Source organism: Triticum aestivum, chromosome 1B, assembly GCF_018294505.1.
Source record: "Triticum aestivum cultivar Chinese Spring chromosome 1B, IWGSC CS RefSeq v2.1, whole genome shotgun sequence".
NCBI lineage: Eukaryota > Viridiplantae > Streptophyta > Magnoliopsida > Poales > Poaceae > Triticum > Triticum aestivum.
In genome coordinates, this window is record NC_057795.1 from 123,481,178 (window position 1) to 123,492,964 (window position 11,787).

Below are 11,787 nucleotides of genomic sequence, written 5' to 3' on the forward strand. Positions count from 1 at the left end.
GCTTTTAGGATACGAAGCCAGAGAGCATCCGGAGGAGAAGTAAGAATGCGCCACCACCATTTTAGAATCAGACATTCGTTCATGACAGAGGTATTGAGGATCCCCAAACCCCCAACCTTGTTAGGTCTATACATCAGTTTCCACTTAACAAGTCTGTATCTTTTCTTATTATCCGCAGTATTCTAGTAGAAGCCACTCCTATGTTTGTCGAAGCCAGCATGGATACCAACAGGGAGGCGATCAAAACCCATAAGGAACATCGGAAGGGAGGATAGGCAGGCGTTAATAAGACACACCCTCCCAGCAGAGGAGTTATATCCACCCCTCCAAGGCATAACTCTATTACCCACCTTAGATACAGAAAAGTTGAAATCCTTAGATAGCAGTTTGAGGGGGGAGATGGGCATCCCAAGGTGCTTGAAAGGAAAGGAGCCAAGAGAGCAGTTTAAGAGAGCAGCCAACCGTCTAGCTTCCTCAGGAGGGGCACCCAACACCAGTACTTCACTTTTAGAGAAGGGATGCGTATGTAGTGGAAGCATGTGTGATATTCAATGAGAATCGCAATGTAATGTTTGTGTGTCGTGCTTGTGCAATGTGGAGATCAGAAATCTTGCCGCATTTTGCCAAACTATTCGAGTTCCAAGAATTTCAATGTTCTATACTCATAAAAAGTACTGTCCTCCAAAGGGGACACTCTAATAGAAATCTAAATAGAAGGTTAAGCATGATATATATACATATATGTGTGTGCTCCAGAGAACTGAAAATGAATGTGCCATGACATAGAAATGTCATAGTATGGTCCCAAAATGAACTTTTCTTCTATACATGAACACGCATCAAGTTCTAATAAGTTGTGACAAACATGTGAAAGTGGATCATTACATCATTTCTTTTGTACCAAACAAAAGTAACCGTGCAGACTTATTATTCTTACATTGAGACATCAAGACTTGATAAAAAACACATAGATGCACAAATAGGGCCAGGGCAGGAGAAACAACAGTCGGTCCGGAGACCACCATAAGAACTGCAGATGTCCAGAAAAATCACAGATTCTCGACTTACTATTCTTGCTATCAACAAATTTATTTGACTTGGCAAGAACCTTGACCTGGGCCTGTACTATATTTAGGTCATGCAAAACGATGTTAAAATGAACCTCCCTAGTCCCTACGAATCCTATGCAGAAAGTGGACAGAAATACACCAGGTATAATTGGAACAAAATACTGGCGTGGAGATCTATACTCAATATAGGCATCAGATTGGTATTGCAAAAAATACGCATGACTTTACCGTTGTGAAACAAGATTACTTGGAAATATTTTGGTGTATTTTGCCGTATAATTGTGTCGGGAATTCGGATTATTTCCGAACATGGGTGAACTATCTACCCACGCGATGGGATTCTGGACTATGCCAGCAGTAATGAAGTACCAACGAAAAGGAAGAAATTTGTACCAACTATGCCTCAAATGAAATTGTAATCGAATTCCCTCTTCAGATGGAGTCCACATAACCTGCAAAAAAAGATCAAGAAACCCAATGAAATCCTTCCAGATCAAATCACAAAACTGAAGCAGGAAGAAGATATGTGGCCCATCATGACATACTAGGTGCAGAAACAAGAAAAATCATAAAGAATATATAGTACATCGTTGCCCAATTGCTGTACCAAGAATCACCTCAATTCATGTCTGCAGATCGCCACTCCACAATTTACCAGTTAACCGAGCATAGGGAATCAGAATATAATCAACATCATATAGAATACAAGGAAAAAGACGGCAAATAGCTCGATGGGCAGATCGGTGCAGCAGGAAACAATCGGGGGAAGAAGCAACTAATTGGAGAGGATTAGAGAGGAAGGCGCATATTGCTGCTTGTTCACCTGTTGTGCTTCTGATAACAGCGGAAAACATGTAGGAACAAAGCGGACAAAGCGTAGGTTGCATCAGAAGCAGCCTCCGGACAGAAGAAAGGCTGCAGCCGGCCAGCCTGAAGCCCCATAGAGCCACCCAACCCTGATGGCATGACGCGTAGACCGCCGACAAACGCCGCTCAGGCCACCGCTCCACCAAAGCACCGTCGAGACACACCGAGCGGCGCAGGAGACAGAAGCAGCGGAGCCCACCCCAATTTTCTCCTCTTCACATAGCGGTCAAAGGCACGCGACACCGACATAAAACCACCGCGCTGCTAATGAGTGCCACGGGTGTCAGGCATGTGGGCCGATGAGGTGAAAACAGTTTCCACAGCCAATAGTAGTCGAGTCCCCACACAGTCCACACCGTCCAGCCTCTGACCAAATGGGTCCAGGTTTCCCACGATCCGGTCAAAATCGTGCACATCGACGAAAATCCCTAGACTCAACCGATTCTGGGAGCTCCAGTCCCAGGGAGCTTAGTGACTTAAAGGATGATGTATATATTCATGGTTCAGGTGAGACCCCTCTGGAGCAGTGTGCAAACAGATGACGTTCTTGCTACAGGTTTGACCTTAGTTTAATGTTTCAAACAGAGCCATCATTGTTGTTTCAGATCATATCCTCAATAAAGAAGTTAGTTCAGTTGCAGGTGGTCTGGCCCCAGTCGAACGGCACGGATAATCCCGCAGGCCCCCGCGTCGCTCCTGCAGGGGCGACCCGGGCGGCACAAACCCTAGCCCGCCGCCGGGGCTCCCTCCCCCTTTTCCTCTCCCTCGTCGCCGCCGGAGGGGGTCGCCGGAGCGCCGCGCGGCCGCCGGGGATGGTGGCGGCGAGGATCTGGTCGCTCCGCCCCTGTGGAGGATCTCGGAGCCGAGGTGGCGACCTCGGGCGGTGGTGCTGCGTCGTCCTCAGCAAACGGCGGCAGCGGGTGCTGGCCGTCCATCTCGGGCGTGCGGGCGGCGCGGTGACGGCGGGCGATGGCTGTGGTGCGCGGTGGCCTCGGGGCACCCGCATCAGATCTGAAGGCATCTTCCTCTTCAACCTCCTGTCACCCTCGTCTCAGATCCGTTCTCCGGCGGCCTTCGGGCACCGTAGCCTTGTCTGCTCTCGAGGTGGGGGTTGGGAGAGGGGACCGGAGAAATCCGTGGCTGGCTATGCCGGCCTGCCGGCGGCGACGCCCATGGGTGCCGTCCCCTACCTGTAGGCGCTGGTAAAAATGCCCCTTTCCCCCTCCTCTTCCTCCCGTGTTGCTCGTGGACCAGGTGAAAACCCAAATCCCTCGGGATTGGGCGGCAGCGACGCCGTGGGCGCCGTCACCCTCAAGGGGGTGCCGTCTTTGGTGAGCTTTGGGGGACTTGGGGGTTGCTCGGTCTTCAGCAGCCTTGCCGTGTAGCTTGCTTCTCCTCGTGTGCAGATAACAGTTATTGCCGATGCTTGCCTTGGATGAGCTCCAAGTAGTTTGGCGGTGGTGTCCTGGTGTGGTATTCCGGTTGGCAACGGCGTCGGTCGCTCTTTAGCCCTCGGGTGGGCGTCTCCACCTTTCGACGGATCGGCGCCCTTCGTGCCAGGGCGAGGGGGCAGGGAGCCCCCTTCAGAGGTGGAGGAGGGCGACATCGACGGCCAGAGCCCATGGAGCTGACAACGGAGCTCCTCCAACTACTGTTTGTTTTCCCCAAGCTTTGCTGGTGCCTGCGTGTTGTTCTGCTCGCCGTGGAGGGCTTCTTCGACTTCTAGCTGGACTTGTGCTTTAGTTTCCATATCCTTGCTAGTAGTTTGTAGTAGCCAGATAGCTTTTACACAGCACCTTGTATCGGCTTGCTGTTTTGTTCTTTGTTTCCTTTGTTTGTTAGATGTAATCCTGGCCGGTTGATGGCTTTGTTAATTCAAAGCCGGGCTCTTCTTGAGCCTTCGTTCTAAAAAAAAGTTCAGTTGCAGGTCAAGAAGATTGCATCCTACTCTTGGAGCGAGGAAAGTCTCGTATATGCTCAAACTCAACACATGAGCCAAGATGGGGTTAATCTGAAGCTGTGCAGTCAGTGCGTGGAATTAGTGTAGTACTGTAGTGTGATACTGTGCTATATACTTTGCTCTGTTTCTTTGTCTCTGTAAGAACTGACAGTTAAACTAGCAGTTTGCGAAATAACAAAACCTAAGGTAGGCATGGTTAAGCAAGTGGCATTGCAAAACTTTCAGATACTCCTGTTGTGCAGATTTTGTTTGGCTAGTGTGGCGCAATCACCAGTTCAAACTTTTTCACCGTGTTCGAAAATAGTACTACCATGACACCAAAAGCACAATGTGATGACAAATGCTAGTACCGTAACCCAAGAAGCCCAAATTGCAAATATCACCCACTGGATTATCACATGTTTCTTCCAAAAGAGAACCGGCATGTATGAGGAGGCATGGATTATGGAAGGCCTGCACCTGAGTATTGTATTGAGCGGGAGATGTAGAAAGAAAGGGAAAAGGCAGCCAACTCATGCATTCGATTAGACTATCGTACAAGGTGCACCTCCAAACAAACTACTCCCTCTGTCCCAAAATATAACTTATGAGGTTTCATTATGTCCCTCCAAACAAAATCACTAAAACATTTTTCCAGCTATTAGTAATTCTCTCGGGACTTGATGGACATCCTTGTCAGAAGAGCACAACCGCATATGAATCAATTAACACAACAATGGGAAGATAAAGAATTATTCTGAATAACAAAGAATAGGTAAGTTCACATAAAAATAGGTCACCTTTCTAAATTCTAAATCTGTAAAAGATAATTAAATATTATTTATACAACAGGAACCATGTTATGTTTCACCTCAATTTTGTCAACCAGTATGTATTCAACTCTCTACCGAAATCCAACAAAATTTGGCATTAATTTTCAATATACTCCCTCCGCCCGGAATTACTTGTCATCAAAATGGATGAAAATGGATGTATCTAGAACTAAAATACATCTAGATACATTCATTTTAATGACAAGTATTTCCGGACGGAGGGAGTAGTTTTTGGCATCATGAACTGGTCTCAACCAATCAGGCCAGTTCAGACCGAACCAAATTAACCCAAGATAATTCAACTTCCTGAAACACTGAGGAAAGCGGTGCCAAAATCCAGGCTAGCTTAGATTTCCATGCTCACCCACCTAACCCAGGCTTTGTTTAGGGTTCTTCGTGTACAGATCCGCGGTTCAATCAAATGACTTCTCTGATTTTTGTATATGCAGATGTATGTCAAACTGCAAATAGCTATCTATATAGTTTACTACATGTCAGAGCAACAAACTACTCCCTCTGTCCCAAAATATAAGAACGTTTTTAACACTACACTAGTGTCAAAAACGTTCTTATATTATGGGACGGAGGGAGTACAAAACAACCTAACAAACAAACAGGCAAACAAAAAATTGCAATCTGAGAGTTTGAGCACCTTGCAACACAAAGCGTGCCTTCGTGATTTCGCCCCCTTACCATTGCCAACATCATGAGTTTGTGATCTTATGTGTTGAAGTCCTGTACAATAGCAAGCTGTGCTTGTGATCTTCGACGGCCTTCATCTGCCTGCAGTCAGATGAACAGGACATCTTAGCATCTTGAATTCTTAACATGTAACCAGCAAAGTCAGTTTACAAAAAAAATGCAAAGTAGCAAAGTCTATTGGACATGTCTTTCTATTTTCATATGTATAGCAAAACTCATAAATCTGTAACAAGCTGCCCTTATGGACTGAATTTCTGTACAATGGGACGGGCCTTTAGTAACTCTTGGTATTTCACGTGATCTGCTTGCAGAGTCAGTTTACAAGTTTTTGCGTGATACCTGAGTCTGTTGGACATGTCTTTTTTTAGTAGATACATGTGGGGACTCCACACAGCAAGCCAGCGGAACAGATGACATCATCACATGTACCTCCAGGTATATGTTCACCTATAAATTGTGCTACACAAGTCAAACACCATCCCAGGAAACTGAATGTGTTGCAGGCCCGATGGAGGGGGAAAGTGTTAACGACTCTAACAAAGGGATTATACCCGTAGCCGACGATGTTGACAAAATTTACCCACGTATTCCAGGTATAAGGTTTATTTTTATCCTTTTTATGTGAAAAATCATATCTAACAGACTTGGGCACAACCGATTCTAATGTATCAACATCGTGACTTCTAGGAGTCCATATTACTCCCTCCGAACTGATGATACTTGAGACCGATGGTGATAGCACATATGATACTCCAGGTATATATCTACCTCCATGTATATGTTCAGCTACATATTTTGTTATACATGTCAAACACCATCACAAGAGATGTTGCAGGCCCGATGAAGGGGCCAAATGGTGACGACTCTGACGAAGGGGTTATACCTGGAGCCGACGATGTTCACAAGATTTACCCAAGTAGTCCAGGTTAAGGCTGTGCATATATATTGAGATTGCTTTTATGCTTTTTATGTGATAAATCATACCTAACAGACTTGGGAAGAACCGATTCTAAAGGATCAAGCGTGTGACTTGTAGGAGTCCATATTACTCCCTCGGAATGGATGATACTTGAGCAGGCCGATTGTGAAAGGGCATATGTTCATCAACCTTCCCATCTGATTTCAGGTAAGTATTATGTTGCCGAAAGGTTAAGACCATGTGCCTACAACTTTGCCTTATTTCGATCCAATATATTGTTTTGTTAACATGATGCAGACAACCCTCCAATCTCATTCCTATGTAATGTAGATTCATTGCCAGCTTTCAGTAATCTGACAAAAGAACTAGCTAGCATGCAACGTGATAGTTGGGAAGAGAGGCCGCAGAATGTTCCACGCCATCCTCTCAGTGATATCACTAATGCAGATCAACCATCCTCTGTGGACCTTGACGAAAAAAGAGAGCTGATAAAAGCTCGGAGGCGAGCTGCTTATAGAAAGAAAAAAGAGGAGGCTACCGTCAAGCAACAAGATGAAAATCTCTCTGCCCTTACGATATCAGGTAAGAATGCTTTATGGGAAGGCACTGCGTTGATATTATATATACTCCCTCCATTCCACAATATAATGTTTAATATCAATTCACATGCAGATATGCAGAATGTGGGTGGGTTACCTCTCGGTGATATCACTAATGTGTGTCAACCAACCTCAGTTGACCTTGACGATAAAAAAGAGCTAATAAATGCTCGGAGGCGGCTGCTTATCGAAAGAAAAAAGAGGAGGCAGCCAGCAAGCAACAAGATGAAAATCTGACGCCCTTACGAGATCAGGTAAGGATGTTTTATGTTTCAGCAATATGATGACCGTATGTATACTTTCTTGTGTCTGCCAATCCTGCCGAGGGGGAGCGATACTATCTGCGTGTGCTACTAAACTATGTTGCTGGCAAGACATCCTATGAGGACCTGCTCACCGTGGACGGTAGGCTATGCGGGAGCTTTAGAGAGGCTGCCAAAAGGTTGGGACTCATCGAGGCAGATAACACGCTCGACGACTGTCTTACCAAGGCAGAGCAGTGGGCGATGCCATGTTCGCTCAGGAGGCTCTTCACAACAATTTTGGTGCACTGTGAGCCAGGCGACGTGCGTGGTTTATGGGATAAGCACTTCGAGCCTATGTCTGATGACTATCAGCGATCACACACGTGCCCGATTGAGGTGGAACATATGGTGTTGCTTGACATTAGGGGTATGTTGCAGTCCATGGGCAAAGACATAGCTGATTTCGCTCTTCCATGCATTGACGATGCGTTAGACCCAACCGAGGGCGAGGCCAGAAAAGTGATCGAGGAATCCAACGTCGATTTTGACATCAACGACACTAAATTGGCTTCGTCGCTAAACTCGGAGCAAAGGGCTACATACGATGAGGTACTAGCTTCTGTTGACCGCGGTGATGGGGGTGTGTTCTTTGTTGATGGCCCGGGAGGTACAGGGAAGACCTTCCTGTACAGGGCGCTGCTCGCCAAGGTTCGAAGCGAGGGAAACATCGCCATCGCTGCCGCGACGTCAGGCGTCGCCGCTTCTATCATGCCTAGAGGCAGGACTGCCCACTCGAGGTTCAAGATCCCATTGATCTGCGACGATGGCGCCTCATGCACCTTCACGAAGTAGAGTGGTACCGCCAAGCTACTGAGGATGGCCTCATTGATACTATGGGACGAGGCCACCATGACTAAGCGACAGGCGGTTGAGGCGCTGGACAACAGCATGCGCGACATCATGGGAAGACGGGACCGACCCTTTGGAGGAAAAACTGTTGTGTTTGGCGAGGACTTCAGGCAGGTGCTTCCGGTCATCAGGAGGGGGTCCCGGGGTCAGATAATCGATGCAACCCTCCGAAGTTCACACCTCTGGAAGGGTATGCGCCAACTAAGGCTCATCACCAACATGAGGGCTCATAATGACACCTGGTTTGCGGATTACTTGCTAAGGGTAGACAATGGCACCGAGGAAGTTGACGATCAAGGAAACATACGACTCCCTGAAGATATTTGTGTGTCGTCTATAGGCGAGGGTGACGACCTGGAGAAGCTGATTGACCATGTGTTTCCGAGACTAGATGACAACATGTCCGACCCGAATTACATGACTTCACGTGCAATCCTCTCCACCACGAACGACAACGTCGACAAGATAAACATACGCATGGTAGAGCGTTTTCGGGGAGAAGAAGTAATCTACCATAGCTTTGACAGTGCAGAAGACGACCCGTATGGCTACTACGCTCCCAAGTTCCTAAATGGATTGACTCCCAACGGTCTGCCTCCGCATGCACTCAAACTGAAGCTCAACTGCCATGTCATACTTCTGAGGAACATTGATCCGGCTAATGGACTGTGTAACGGGACGAGGCTTGTGGTGCGAGGTTTCGAGAGGAACGCCATCGACGCAGAAATCGTGATCGGACAACACGCAGGTAGGAGGGTATTCCTTCCTCAAATACCCCTATGCCCATCTGACAATGACATGTTTCCATTCAATTTCAAGAGGAAGCAATTTCCTGTAAGGCTTAGCTTTGCTATGACGATTAACAAGGCTCAAGGCCAGACAATTCCGGTTGTTGGCATGTACCTACCTAATCCTGTGTTCTCTCATGGTCAACTCTATGTTGCATTGTCTCGAGCCACCGCAAAGAGAAATATAAAGATCCTCATTGAGAAGGAGAAGGAGAAGGAGAATGCCAAGAAGCAAAGCAGCAAATCTAAGAAGCAAAAAAGACCTGCCTTGTCCTTACAGACCCCGATGAAGAACATCGTCTATAAGGAAGTCCTTACAGACTGAAGTCTGCTCTTAAATATGTGAGAGTATTTACTCTTATGCTACCGGTAATTTGGTGCTCTTTGGTGTCTTTGTACATTTCTCTATCTTTCTATGTTTGCAATTGAACTTTATTATGTTTATAGTACAAGGAAAGTATTAATAATATTGCCTCGGATTTGGGACTTTGCAAGTTGCCAAATTTTGCTGTATGTGACATTATTTTTCGTTTTGCTGGTTTGTTTATGTATATTATTCTTTTGTTGTTTTGTAATCAATCATCTACTACATCTAAACTCGGCTTTGTTTTTCTGCACAAATTGCACACTGCCTTGGTCACTTCGTTCTTGTAAAACTAGACTCCACTCAAGTGTTCTACATTACAGAAATATTTATGATGCGGCCCCAAAGCAGCCACAAAACTGGACCACCACACAATATCAAAACTATATCTTTATATTATTTATCATAGGTGGAGGTCCCTGTATAGTCTCTTATTTCCCTGCATGTTGCAGCAGCCTTTGTATGTGACATTATTTTTCGTTTTGCTGGCTTGCTTATGTATATTATTCTTTTGTTGTTTTGTAATCATTCATGTACTACATCTAAACTCGGCTTGTTTTCCTGCAAACATATTGCACACTGCCTTGGTCACTTCGTCATTGTAAAACTAGACTCCACTCAACTGTTCTACATTACAGAAATATTTATGATGCGGCCCAAAAGCGTCCACAAAACTGGACCACCACACAATATCAAAACTATATCTTTATTATATTATTTATCATAGGTGGAGGTCCCTGTATAGTCTCTTATTTCCCTGTTATTTGAATTTTATAATCCTGGCTTTTCAATACATATATAAACAGCCATGTTGTGTTGCAGGTTTGGCACAAGGAAACAACTGTTATTAGAGAGGCTGGCGATCAAAGACAACGAAGCAGCTGAAAACATCCCGGATGAAATTAGAGAGGCTTTGAGGGTTTTATAAACCACTGATTATGGACTGATGCATAATGGCTACTACTGCTATGTTACTATGTTAGGGATCGAATTGAGAATTATCTATTTGGCAATACGAATAACTATATAATGCATTGGATTATATATGTAGGTTTAAATACTTTGTGGTGTTTTGGATATATTAAACATTGGTTTTGCGATGCACCCTATAATTCTTCGTATCGTATAACTCCATCCAAGATATGTCAACTAGAACTCGAAATATCACGTCAATGAGAACAGTAAAGTCATGAACTATATATTTGGCAATAAGAACTATATATAACTATCACGTCAATGCCTACTCATCAACATCAGCACTAAAAGAAAAACAGTTATCGTAAATCATAGGCTGATGGAAAGTATGTATCTCATGTTCAAGGCTTATTAAAAGCCAACAATCATTTTCTGCAGTATGTACCTCATGTTCAAGGCTTATTGAAAGCCAACAATCATTTCCTGCATGCTTTGCCTGCAAATTAAAGTGGAGCTTGACCCTATTGTCATGATGTAATGGACTCGGTTATCAAAATTTAGTGGAGCATACTCTTACATGAGAAGGCTTCAAGGCTCCCCATGATTGTACATTCACCAAGGTTTAGTTGATCAACGAACACATTTACACTGAAAACAGACATATGTAATACTATACATTAGGCCCAAGGAAATCCCAAGTTACCAGGAGCACGACGAGTACAAGAAAGAAGAAAATATGTCATACCAGTCGAACGGGGTGTATTCTAAAAGCTTCATGTTGAATGTCTTGTGAACTCATACAAATAACTACCAGATCAGATGTGTGTCCAGAAGCTTAGCTTCATAATAAAAGATGCCAAATCAACACATCAAAAGATTACTACAATGAGTTAATATACAGTCAACCAAACAAGTGACATAAAAGGCCTAAGCATTATTTTTAAGTGAGAAAAGAAGTGAACAAAAAAAATCATTATTATTTCACCGTTACCACTTTAATAGTAGATATGTTAGTGTGCACGCCGTGAATTTGCTATTGCGGTAGCTAATCTTGGCATGCAAATCAATGATAAGTTCATTATATAATTACTACAATAATTTAATTATTTAGAAAGTTTTAATTTTTGACATCTTTTCTAATTTATTAACAGGTGTGCATTTGATCTCAAAAGGAAATAGATCTGCACCATACAGCAATATATGGTAGGACTGGAATAAGCCATGATCTCCTATCTATATATGTTAACCTCTACCATCCCTCCTCCCCCTCCTTGCTCTCCCTTCGCCCATCACTGATAGCACACGATCAAATTAGCCAGACCTGGAGGAAAAAATCCCGAGGAGTACCTTGTGTAAGCTAGGAGCATCAAGAAGGCAAGTTCCTCTAGGTATGAACATTTCTGGATCTGTCTCTTCTCTAAAAGTATAATAGTTATTAGATTATGATCATGTTTTGTTCAGGTATACTACAATTAATTGTAGATTTAATCAAGCAGTCCTATTAGGTGGGCTGCAACTGAAGAAAAATAGATACATCATATATTTTAGGCTGCATAGCCAAGCAAACTATTTTCATAGCCAAGCAAACTTCCACCACAACATGATGAAACTCTGTCAGCATAGGTGCACCTGATGGA

At 44.4% G+C, this 11,787-nt stretch overlaps 1 protein-coding gene across 4 annotated transcripts in view; it reads right to left on the reverse strand.

The window, feature by feature from the left end:
• Positions 1-11,006, reverse strand: part of LOC123111317 (uncharacterized) — a 17,930-nt gene extending 6,924 nt beyond the window's left edge. The window contains exons 1-6 of one of the 4 annotated variants that reach the window (XM_044532105.1): positions 10,896-11,006; positions 10,728-10,798; positions 10,596-10,646; positions 5,751-5,858; positions 5,403-5,492; positions 1,464-1,522 (exon numbers count right to left, since the gene is read on the reverse strand). The gene's annotated coding sequence lies outside the window, so the exon portion shown is untranslated. Of the gene's footprint in view, positions 1-1,463; positions 1,523-5,361; positions 5,493-5,750; positions 5,859-10,595; positions 10,647-10,727; positions 10,799-10,895 lie in introns of all 4 variants that reach the window. The other 3 variants (XM_044532090.1, XM_044532096.1, XM_044532084.1) reach the window with 3 other exon arrangements.
• Between the last annotated feature and the right edge of the window lie 781 nt (positions 11,007-11,787).